The following is a 13,374-nucleotide window of genomic DNA, read 5'->3' as shown; positions in this document are numbered from 1 at the left end:
CTTTTGTGTGTTTTGCACATTATTGAGATCAAAGAACTGCTCCATCTGTAATATCCATGTGGCGGGATCCTTCCCATCAAACTTCCTCATATCGATTTTTGGAATATGGTGGGTCTTCGATCCAACATTAGAATCTATGGAATCATGATTAACATTACTTTTGTTCACATCATGAGTTTCCTTTACAACCTTTTCACCATTAGTAAGTATCTCTTGTAGAAAATTTGTCAAATCTATCTTCAAATCTGCCATGTCTGTCTTCAAATCTGTCTTCAAACTTGCCATGTCTTTCTTCAAATCTGTCTTCAAATCAGTCTTCAAATCATCCATCTTAGCTTCCATGCCCTTTATCTTAGCATCTGTTAGCTTTTGTGAGCGTGACATTTGTTGCACTTGTTCTTGTAATTTTGATATATCATGTAGCATTTCTTCCTCTTCTTCTTGAGTCATGCTAGAGCTTTCAGGTTCCTTACTAGGCGTTTGCATTTTCTTTCCTCGGGGCATCAGTTACCGAAATAATGCTTTACTAGGCCCTTTGAATTCCTTCAAACCAAGCTTATGCAAAAATAAAAAATAAAAACTACACACCTTTTTTTTACTTTGTAGAAGCCTGATATTGAATCTGATGTACCTATGTAATTTCGAATCATCCAATTCTGAAATTGTGATCTGTAGTAGCTTTCTGTTTCCTCTTTCCAATGCCACTAGTCTGAACCAAATTGGATTCTCCAAGAAAGAGTTATGCACAATCTCCCACAGTGACCTGATTATAGACTGTTTTAGTAGAGCGAACTTGTATGAAGTGCCACGTGTCACTGTTTCAACCCTTGACTCTGAAAAATATATAAACGAAAACTACAGTTCGTCCTCTTTCTGTAACTTCTTACGAAATTTCAATCCGATGCTCAGAAAGAAAGTTATGATGATTTTCCCTAGGTCACCTGTTTTGAGTGTAATTCAGGAGTCTGCAAGAAGACCAACTTCCGCAGATCATATCTCCGAAAATGTTGCGCAAAAAGATCTGAAATTCGGACCCAAGGTTCAGCGCCAATTCTTCTCAAATGGGTTTTTTTTGCGACTTCTGAAACGTCACAGAAAAAAAGTTATAGCGAAAATTCCACGATGACCGGTTTGGAGCAGCGAAACCCTAGAATCCAAAGCTCTGATACCAAATGTTATGAAACCAGCTCACAAAAAGATAGAAAAGAGAGATCCACGCCTTAGAATTCAGCCTCTTCGAGGGGGAAACCTCCTTTACATTACATAAATGAACAATTCTTGGATGATACAAATGAAAATACCTCCTTTCTATATATAGGAGTCTAAGTGGTCCCAATACAATCAAAGCCTACATAACAATAATATTGTAGGGCACAACAATAACAATAGTGGGCTTCTTTGTGGCACAATAGTAACAATATGGGCACTACATGGGTACATCAATATAAATAAGGGGTATAACTACAATAGTAATGGGGTAATCACTAGTATTATAGGGACCCAACAAATTACCCCAGAACCAAGGCCCACCAGTTAGGGCCTTGTAGTAATCTTATGGTTCAACGAACGACACTATGAAGAAACCCTTGAGCAGAAGATGAACTTTCACTTCTTAGTCCAAACCGCATGAATCCACTTATAAAGATATGTTGAATGTGGCCATAAGCCATTAAGCGACAAATACAACCTGACTCAGTGTAGAGCTAAAGGTAGTCCTCCAAGTCTAGGTGCGAAATTTCAACAAAGGTGACTTCCTCAACTTTTTCCACCTAGAATGACCTAGGTGTTGCCTTGGACTATTGAGAGTTGGATCCTATATTGAGGGCATTCTTGAAGGATATAGGCTTTGAGGCCAAATATGCCCCATCGCCCCTAGCTCTGCCATTCATGCAAGAAACCTTAGTAATTTAAGTAAACTTGTTGTTTTCGTTTATTTACATTGTAAGCTAGAAACCAATATTGTATCCAACCATCTTCACTACTCCTTACATCAATGGTAAATATTATCCATTATGCAAGCCTTTCTTAGATACAATAATGCGTAGAGCATTTTATAGTCACAATTCCAACCCACCCATTATAATCATGAACTATTTAAAGTGTGACTCTACAAAATGCTTAATATTTCCACTAATAAAGAGAACTTATTATAAATTAGGGTTACAATCAAACTTAGGACATTCAAAAGAGTTCCAATCAATATTTATGATTACTACATTAATTTCAATGTCAATGCAAAATATTCATTTTCTAATCTAAATAGAGACTCTTAAAAATACATTTGTGAACATTCTTTTTTGTTAACTAGACTCATGGAGTTTTGATCCAACAACCTTCACAAAAGGAATGCCTAAACAATACACTCTATTGCCAATTTTTCTATGCATTGTGGGAAAAATTGTGAACATTTACAACATATATAATTACATATCTTGAGCTTTATGAACTTTTCATAATTTGAATCATTTCGTTATGGTTTAGAATACTTGGTCTTGATCCCTTATGGCTTTTCCTCCTCCACTACTATGTGATGTGGAGCCTTGGTAGGTAAACCTTTAACATAGTAAGATTCTTCTCTTCACAATAAACATGCAAGCATTCAATCTACTATACTCGGCCCATTACTTAAAATTGCATCAAAGTCTCGTGAATTTCTTCATAATTTAGGTGACCTTAGAAATTTTTTACGTCTTTATCTTAAGCTTAAAAGAGCTAGCTTCCAAGAGTGGAGATGGCAACCCATGTTTGCGTATGAAATTCATGAACTAGTAATAAGAGTAGAAAGGGATGTTAGTATCTCCTTTTCAAGCTTTCCCGGGTCGACCCCATAGCCTCATCCCTTTCTTTGCCACATCAAAAGCCTCACTAATACTTATAGATACGAATTGCAAAGAGATGGGAGTGTAAATTTCTCTAATAGAAGTAGGTCATAATGGAGGCAAGTTGAATATATCTTAAACATGAATTTACATTAAAGACAAGTTTATCACATCTAGGGTGAATGATTCATTCTACCACCCTTAACCATGATGGTTGTATGGTATATATTCTCCCATTTGGAATAATAAGTTAGAGAAAGGACTAACATAATTACATGATGAAGCCCTCTTTAACTTTGTTAATTAGGACTAATGGAATGGTGATGACACTTATCCCAAAGTTTCTAGATAGGAATCCTTTCCATTCCCCCTCTTCCCCTAGGTGGAGTCTTTTAGGTTCTTAGGAAGGGATACTTGGGATGTTTTAATCTAATTAATCAAGCACATTTCCTAAGGCTAGTTTGTACACCATGCCACATACATAGATCCATATTCCTCAACATAAATTAATGTATCTTTGATCCAACAACCTTTATTTGTCACATCTCATGAGGGTTTATGGACAATTCCATTGTGGAAATCACTTAGAACCAAAACTTTGGCTCTCCATTGAAGATGATTTTCTTATATTCATGGTTAAAGGTCTCTGCATATCTATAGTTGAAGCTTCAAATTATACGTGGTTGTTTGTTATTGAATCCAAGGAGCTTAACATCTTAGCCAATATATGACCAATTTACTTTTCGAAAAAACATAATCCCTTGGTGACTTTACTTTTTGAAAAAACCTAATCCCTTGGTGACTTTACTTTTTGAAAAAACCTAATCCCTTAGTGACTTTGAGATTTCTTTTCCTTTAGCCTCAATGAGTTTGAGATTTCCTTTCAATGACCATCAAAATTAAATCCTCTTATTCTTAACATTGTACTTATTTGCAGGTCTTCATACCTACCCTCTATTTATTAATGATGCCAAATGCCACATAAATACAACAAATATCACATCTGATGGGACACTTCTACTTCCCAAGTCTTGCAAATAGAGATTCTAAAAAAACCACTTATTAAATGAAAAATAGTACTTACCAATTATACTTATTAGATTTGATACTTTAAAAAACATGACACACTATTAGAAAATCACACAAAATAAATAAAACACCCCAGAAAAACTCTTCTCCAAAAAAAACACAACACCCCACATGAAAGGGAAAAAAAACAAATAAATTCTACCAAATTTAGTTTAAAAAATAAAATTCAATCTATAATGTCAATATTTTATAAAAAAGTCAATACAACCAAATATTATATTTCCTTTGTCAAAGCTAATATTATTATTAACCAAAGATCCTTCAGTTTCCTTATATTAAGTGCTCTATTATTCCTTCTCCAGCTGCACTCCTTGTCTCGTCTTTGCGTTCATGACAAAGTGTATATATAGATATATTGACAAAGTGTATATATAGATATATTCATGACAAAATGTATATATATTTATTAATATGCATATATACATCCAACAACAAACAAAAAAATGCATTTTCTTCCTCTCATTTTGCAACCACAACCACTAGAATTTCAAGCATCTTGCCACCCCATGTGTGGCCCTTTATGTGTCCTATGCCTTGCAATCCCTGTAGATTAATAGAATGTAAGATGCTTCTCGGTTTGTGTGTTCAATCCAATTATTTATACTACTGTCCTATATAATAGTTTCGACCAACCATGGTAGTTAGTTTCACCAAAGTGGCACTTCTTTGGGCCCTAAACTCTTTTGACTATAATAAAATAACTAAGGATGCTCTCCACTCTTCATTGAATGTGCAGTGTTGACATATAACTTGGAGGCTTTTATATGTAGTTGACACTTAATTTGGAGGCATTTATATGTTTCTAGTGTTTCTCGAATCGCGAGATAAAATATCATTAGTGGTAGCTACCACAACGAAAAATTTTGTAATCCCTCTCGATGAGACCTAGTCTTACATTAACTACATTAGGTTATAAGGGACATTCCCAAACTTCAGTTTGGCCTCTTAGCTTTTAAGATTCATACCATGGTTAATTTTTGTTTTAGTTATTTATTTGTTTACATATATAAGTTATATAAGTTAAATGGTGTGAATAGGTTTAGGATATTAATGTAAATAAGAATGGTAATTATAGCAATAAGATTAGAAGTTTATAAAGAAGTTTTTATGACTATTTTTTTTTATTAATATACAAGTAATTTAATAAATTTAATTATATTTTTTTGTCAAGTTGTTTAAATTTTTTAGAGATTATTTCAGGTTTGCTCGTAGCTTGAGAAACCACGATCCAAAGGCATCTAAGTTTTCAAAATCACCCAGGGATCGAATCTATCCTGAGCCACACCAACCTTTAGCATAAGTCGATTTTTGCCCACAGAGTTTCGAATTGGTAATCTTCACATCACAGTTAAGTCACCCCATTAGTATCTATTCTACACATGGTACACAATCACAATCTTTTATTAAATAATAAAGAAAAATATTCTTTTTTATTATATCTTAAACTTACACATAATATTTCTAATAAAAGAACTCTAAAATCTAACATTTTTTAATATTTAATAAATCTATCCCCACTCCCACATACACACACATATATATATATATATTAAATTTTTTAAAATATTAATTTATTTATACAATTTCATCAAATTAAAAATATTTACTTCCTTTCTCTATTTAAAACACAAAATTTATAATTTTTTTATTAAAAAAATTGTAAATAAATAATAAATATATATATATAATTATAGATTTTTAAAAATATTAATTTATTTGTCCCATTTCATCAAATTTAAAAGATTTACTCGCTTTCTTTATTTGAAGCACAAGATTTATGAATCCTTTTCATTTTAAAAAGGAGTTGCCATGAAAGGATACTAGCATCAAATGGCTTGACTCATGGGTCCACACCCATTACCCTTAGTGGATGCGTTAGATGCGTTAGGTGACATTGAAGCCTTTTCAATGATCCTATCTAAAAATTCAATTGAACTTTGTTTATTAAAATGATTTTTTTAAAGGATATAATTTATTTTTTATGGTTTGTTTGTTTTTTTTTTGTTTTTTTGTTTTTCTTTCCGTTTTATTTTGATCGAATTTGTTAGCGAGGAGAACCATGTAAAAATATAGAAGATATTTCTATTTCTTACATGATTTCGAAAGGCAAAATGACCATATAACCCAAAACACAAACAAAAACCAAACAACAACTTGCAATTTTTATATTAGGGGAGAGGATTCAGAGCTTGGCCACCACTCGGGGCCGCAAGAGGGCCATGCCCTTTGTGAACATGATAGTCAATATTTGTTATTCGCGCCACAATCTCGTCCATTTGCCTGCTTTTACAACATTGACTACGTTGCACAGAAGCAAGACACTTCAAAATTTCTCCCTGACTGTATTGAAGGTAATTGATGTAGGCTATAATCTCATTTCGGTCATCATACCTCTGTTGGCACATGACATCGAGGTTGGTCTAAATATCCCGCAACTGATCTGCTATCAATGCTAAAGACGGAGGATGTTCCACACGACCCAAAGACTAGGCTCAGACATGAGCCACCTCGCCCTCCACATGCACTCCCCTCTTCGCATCCTCGTTCAACACCTTCGCCCGGTTGGCCCGCTCCCCAGGCTGGCCCCAAGGGCCACCACCTCGTCGAGCACACCCATGCTGATGCAACATGTCCACCGCCGACATCGGGAAGTCCAAGCATTAGGACTTCAACACAAGGGGGTCACACCACACGTTCCAAAATTTTCAATTAGCCACCTAGCCCAAATTAACATTGTGCCCAAAGGCAACCCCTTGACAAAGGGGTCAAGTAGGGAAGGCCCACCACTGTTGTCTCCCTGGAGCCCTGGAGCGAAGCCCAGCTTCAGAGAAACACCCCCCCAAGAGAAGAAACAAACCCAAACGACAAAATATTGACATAATTCACAACAGAAAGTACAATTGAAACAAAATGCAGGCCTCTTGCTTATCGAATTATCTTCACAAGCATGACTCCTCTTTGTCCAACCCCTACCAAGGCATGCGCATTGATAAATTGAAACACGAGGCACCTTAAAAACACTAGTACATCGAACACTCTTGGTCGAAAATGATTACCCTCACAACCATGACTAACACCAAATAACCAAAGAAAACCTTCACGCCTAGGTTGCCCCCTAGAGGATCATGGGGTCGAGAATTGTTGCTCACTTTACCCAAGAATCTACACAAACAAAGCACACACAGGAATCGTTGTAATATGTTGGAGTATCTGAATTACTTAAGAGACGACTTTGTCCCCTTCATTGATGCCCACAACGTTACTATCCCTGGGTCTCGAGATTACCTTCTAGTTGGTTGAGCCCAGGTCAAAACCCTGCCTACTTGAAAGAACTAACACCTGTTCACTAGCCGACCTAGAGTCCCAGATAACTATTTAGTCTACTATTGTATGCATAATGACTTCATAGAGCTAGACTATATCCACTATCATTTTTCTCCACCAATCGAAACCCCAACTTGACTCTCCAAAAAAACCCCAAATGAACCCAAAAAAAAAGAAGAAGTAATGGCATCCACAATCCAGATTTTCATCTCCGGATTAAAACATCTGCTGCAAATGCCATGGCCAAAGAAATAATAACCCAGATTATTTCGAAAACCTTCACCTAAGCCGAGGTCTTTCGTACTCTACATGATTTACCATCATTGCCGGGTACGCTACACGATTTACCATCATTGCTGTCGTGTGGCAGGGCGGACATTGCCCGAGCCGACGTTCTTTCCCAATGGATCACCCCCAACAGGGATATTAAAAGGATTTATTGTTTTTGTATTAGTTGTTTCTTTATTTTTTAATTTAAATTCTTTGCTTGTGAATATAATTCACATTCATATATGCTTTTTTTCGAAGTAGAAAAACAATAGGTTCATATTTCAGTAATTGTGTCATAATAATTATGGTTCTTACGCTCTTTCATTATTTTGGATTTAATTAAAATTTACATAAATTTTAGTATGAAATGAATATATATATTTTTTATTTTTATCATATGAAGTGATGATAAGATGTACTATTCCACCACTTTTCATGATGTTATTGGTTCAAATCTTCAAGGTTACTCTGAGTTACCTGAAAGGACAAGTCATGTTGATATGCCTAGAAACTAAATTCTAAATGATGTTATTGGTTCAAATCTTCAAATGACTTTATGGGTTACTTTGAGTTACCTGAAAGGTCAGGTCATGTTGATATACCTAGAAAATATAAATTCTAAATGATGTTATTGGTTCAAATCTTCAACTAGCTTCATGTGTTACATGTGTTACTTGAGAGGTAGTATAATTTTAACTTTAGAATTGATTCTTAGTAATTTTTTTATTTTTATTTTTTATTATTTATAAAATCGTTTATAAATCAAATAATTTTTTAAATTTTTTATAATTGCAATATATATAATGAGTTTTTATTTTAAAGTAAGTTGTTTAAAATGATGAAAAGAAAAAATGAAGTCAAAAATTAAAATAAATTTAATTTAATTAAAAAGTTAATAAGATTAATTAAAAACATGTATAAAAATTAAAAAGAATTTTAAGTTATTTGTATTAAAAAAATAAGAAGATTCCTTACTCATTAGTACAATAATTTCCAAAATCAAAATGTTATATCAGCGAAATAAGAGGAAAGTGATTTGGTAATAAGAGATGAATTCAACTTATAAAGTGAATAGTAATCTATATTTTGCATGAGAAATATGGTGTTATTTTAATAGTAGAAAAAATATAAGGAAATTTAAAATTATAAATAAATTATTTATATATATATGAAATTTAAAATGTAAAAAAAAGTTTTTATATTTATGTAAAGTATTATAAAATATTGAAAAATTGATATTGTAAAATAAATGTTTAAATTTTATAAGATATTTTAATTATATGTTTGGAAATTTTGAATTTAATAATTTTTAATGGTTAAGTAAATATTCACAATAATTTTGTGGTTCTACGTTTTCTGATCTAGGGTTTCAATATAGCGAAGCGTAGATCTCAGCGCTCCAATGGTGAATACAAGGGATTTGCCACTCCCTTCTTTGCCAACTCCTAACATAGAGGCTTAACAATTTGGTAGTCAGTGGTCTGAAATATTAGAAGGCGAAGCCAACCTGTTTCGTAAAAAAAATGGAGGAAATTCAAAATGTTGAAGTTTTTACTCCTTAGGCTAGGATGTAGGCTTTTCATCTTGCGAGAAGAGGTCTAGTGGAGAAATTTATGGGGATCTAGCGCTCCTTGCGCTTAGTCAAGTTTTGGGTAGAAAAAAAATGCAAACCAATGATCAAAGGAGCTATTTCAACCTCTTTCTGTGGCAAGGGTTTATTTACCTTTTTCTTTGAAAAAGGTGGACTGAGACCTGATCTTTCGCAATGGTTCATATTTTACAAGTGAAAAAGGGTTATATTTGGATTGGTGGAGTCTAGATTTTAATCTTGAAAGTGATGTTCGCTTTGCAGTTCTAGTCTTGTTAAATCTCTCATTTCTTCCACTGATTACTAGAATGAGAACATCTTTCGGAGTATTAGGAATGCTCTAGGGAAATACATTGATCACACCAAGCCACAAGATGGGTTATTTTCTTGTGCCCAAATCTCTGTGGAGGTGGATCTTGATAAAGGGTTACTTGCGGTAATCAATCTAAATTTAGACAGTTGGTCTCACATACAAGAAGTGTATTATGCCCAATTTCCTTTCAAATTCAAATATTCCATGAGCATGGTCACTTTGCAAGGAATTGAAAAAAGAAGCAACAAGAGCAACCGTCCAAACTAGCAGAAGAAGGGGATCTTTGGCAATAACAAAAGAGAAGAAGGGCTTCGGCCAAATAGGTTAAAAATTAATCAAGAAAACCGAAACATAAAGATAATTTGGACCAAGGAAAAGGTCTAGCCTCTCCCAGGAAAGGCGGGCCAAACCAAGGTAAAGGCATCAATAAAACCAATGCTAAGAAGTTAGCTAATAACCCTTATGAAGTGTTGAACCAAATAACTGAGGAAGGGGAAATCCCCCCTTCATCAAAAAGGTCGGATCTATTTGCGGATATTGAAATTGTAGATGAAAAGACAAACAAGAAACTTCTGCCTCTAGAAGAGGCCTTGATCCTGATGCAACAAGAGCAGGAATCATCCTCTGAAGAGGAATAATTTCTCTCTCTTGGGAATCTGCGCTTGGGACCTTCCCTAGCGAGCCTTACTGATGATAAATGTAACACCTTCCAGGGTAAATGTGCATATAACCAACATAATAGGAACAAAAATACACTAAATATATCAACCATCAAATCCATAAATACATCAGTACCTTTACACATGAAAATCAAGGGAATGGATTTCTCATTAATGAATGCAATGAACCAACTAGATATGGGACTACCAAGTTCCACCCGACCATAGATTGGATAAGCCAAGTCTCTCTTCAGCCAATCACCCCCGTGCCATATTCGAAGCATGAATGTGGCATCTCAGAGAACACATCAATCAAAACTCATCCAGGGCTTCCAGAGGCCACCCACCTCAACCCATCAAATAGTGATTCAACCTCACGATCAGACATCACCAAAAACCATCATCAGGTTGGTCTCCATCCAAGCCTTCCAGGGCTTCTAGAGCATTTTTCCAACCAAGGCTTCCAAAACTAGTAACTCAACCCACAACTTATACAGGGCTTCCAGAGTGTTTGTCCAAACAAGGCTTCTAGAACTAGTAACTCAGCCCACAACTTACACAAGGCTTCCAGGACTAGTAACTCAACCCACCAAGGGCTTCCAAAGCATTTGTCCAACCAAGGCTTCCAGGACTAGTAACTCAACCCAAGCTGTTACAGGGTTTCTAGAGCGTTTGTCCAACTAGGGCTTCTAAGACTAGTAACTCAACCCAAGTTGTTACAGGGCTTAAAGAGCTTTTGTTCAACCAGGGCTTCTAGGACTAATAACTCAACCAAAGCTAAGGAAACATGAGAACCAACTCAAAACAAAGCAATGAAAGTAAACCCACAATCACCATGGCTATCCAGGAAATGGCAAGGCTAGGCAATCCACTATTGATCTCGACAATCTTCTATTCCAATGACAGATCACAACCAATAAACCACATGCATGTGCCATGCATGCTAAAATAGTGAAGAAATCATACATGCAACTCAATACCTACAAGAAAATCTGATGTAGCTACTGATGCTGACGCTTTCTTGCACTTTCTTGCCCTTCCTTTGCCTTTTTTCTCCAAGAATACAAGTATGCCGCACCCACCAAGAGTGCTCCAAGAAAACTCTAAGTCTCCAAGAGTATGAGAGAAAGAGAGAGAGAATAATGAGAGAGCTCCAAAACTGAACTGACAAAAGGTTCACACTGAAAGGAAGAAGCTTGCCAACTAATCCTCAGAAGCCTTTTTATTAACGAGACCTCCCTTTTCTTCATTTTCCTCCTCACATGTAACCTGTGACCTTTCACCTCCTTTTTCTCCTATTTTCCATTATTTTCATAAATAAATGTGCCAAAATATTTTTTTCATCTTTAATGCTTTAACCATTGCCTTTTCCAGTTTCCTTAACCATAAACAACCAAATGAACACCCACTAGGATGCCCTGCCCACCATTCAACTTGGAATATGTGTCCCATCATTTGTGGTATATATATATATATATTTTACATGGAATTTTCACAAGGGTTGTTACAGAACCCTCCCCCTTAGGGGAACACCGTCCTCGGTGTTCAATGACACCTATAACCAACAAGACTGCTGAAAACAAAATATACAACCCATAGAGCTTTATAACACAACTCGTTGAAATGTTTATAATGAAAGACTTGCTCAAAATCAAAACGTCATGACAACATGATAGCATACCGAATATTGGAGGTTTATAACATAGCTCATTATGGAATTTCCAATAACCACATATACACATATGCACATTTTCTCAACCAACAAATAAAGGAATATGATGCCTTTATCTGTAACAAGAAAATCCAGAGGCTTACACCTCCATACTAAAAGTAATATCAGGATTCACCTCCTTCCTAGGAAGTCTAGAATCCACTACAAAGTCAAATCTTCATCCAATGTCCAACACTATAATCTCGTGCCACTTGTCCTCTCAATGAACAATTACCAGCTCATTTTTCCAGGGCACACTCCCAATGTGCATTTGGTATCCATCTGGCAATGTTAATGACCAAAACAAATCTATCTGTGACCTTCCCTTCTCTGCTACACAGTCCCTTGGGAATCCGATCACCCCTTATGTGTAGTCACTTAGCTTCCAAGTTCTGCTGGCACCCCCATCCTGGGTAGTCCATCCTTTAGAAAGGCTTCCTCGCATCGGAAGATACAAAAACCAAGGCATATCCCTGCCTTAAAACCATCATACCAATCATAGCATGCTCATGGAAATCAATGGACACAATTGGGTACCAATGTCCCGCAATTAGGTACCAATGTCCCACAATGGCCTTGATTATGAAGTGATCTACTAGAAAACTATTGCATTTCTAGTTTCTTTCATTGTTGTTGCTAATTCTTGCAGTCGATTTCAACCACCCAACTGGGCATGTTCATGCTTCCTGTACTAAGAACATAAACTCCATTAGATTCAAAATAAATTGAAATAACTTCAAATCATACCTCATTGGTAGTTCGTCAATAAGGTACACTTGGAATCCTGTTTGCTTCTTGTCACAAGAAGTCAAACTAGCATCTTTGACCAAATCAACATGTATAAAAATATCACATTAGGCTCAAAACACAACCATCATAGATCAAAATCATAAATCACATGTAACCATCATAAACTAGAATCATAGATCATAAATCAGAATCATAGATCATAAATCAGAATCATAGATCATAAACCAGAATCATAATTCACATGTAATCATCATATACCAGAATCATAAGTCACATGCATAATAAAACTAAAATATAATACCAATACCTATCCTTCATTGATCCTTACTTCTACCTTTGTTCTTTTATATAGACACCGGATCGATTGCCACACCCAGTAAACACCCAGTGCCTTCTCCTCTACTAGGTGCACATACGCATAGTGTGCATCACACACATACAACCACACCTGATGCACAACACCATGCAATACATGCACCTACACTTGATGTACAAGGCATACACATATAGCCAGTGTACAACACAGTGCATCCATCTATACCTGATGTGAAATACCACCCAATACATGTACCTACACAGAGTACAACTCGTGGCTTGGGTGTAGGCAATATAGACAACCTCTCAAATCTGGCTCCAATTTCTTCAATATCTGGCTGAATTCTTCTTTCTCTTTCTACAAGTGTATCAGTCATCTATTATTAGCCTGACTGCTTCATGGGTTTTCCCTCTGATCACCCCAACCCTGGTTATTGTCCACAATTAACAAACCGAGCCTCTGTTCCTATCGGAACTGTAAATCCATAGGATTTACACAACACACTATTGGCGGGCTTTTAAAATGGGATTAATGC

Source organism: Pinus tabuliformis, chromosome 5_1 (assembly GCF_031772625.1).
Source record: "Pinus tabuliformis cultivar Carrire ecotype Pingquan chromosome 5_1, CPIR1, whole genome shotgun sequence".
Classification (NCBI taxonomy): Eukaryota; Viridiplantae; Streptophyta; class Pinopsida; order Pinales; family Pinaceae; genus Pinus; species Pinus tabuliformis.
This window is presented reverse-complemented; position numbering follows the sequence as displayed.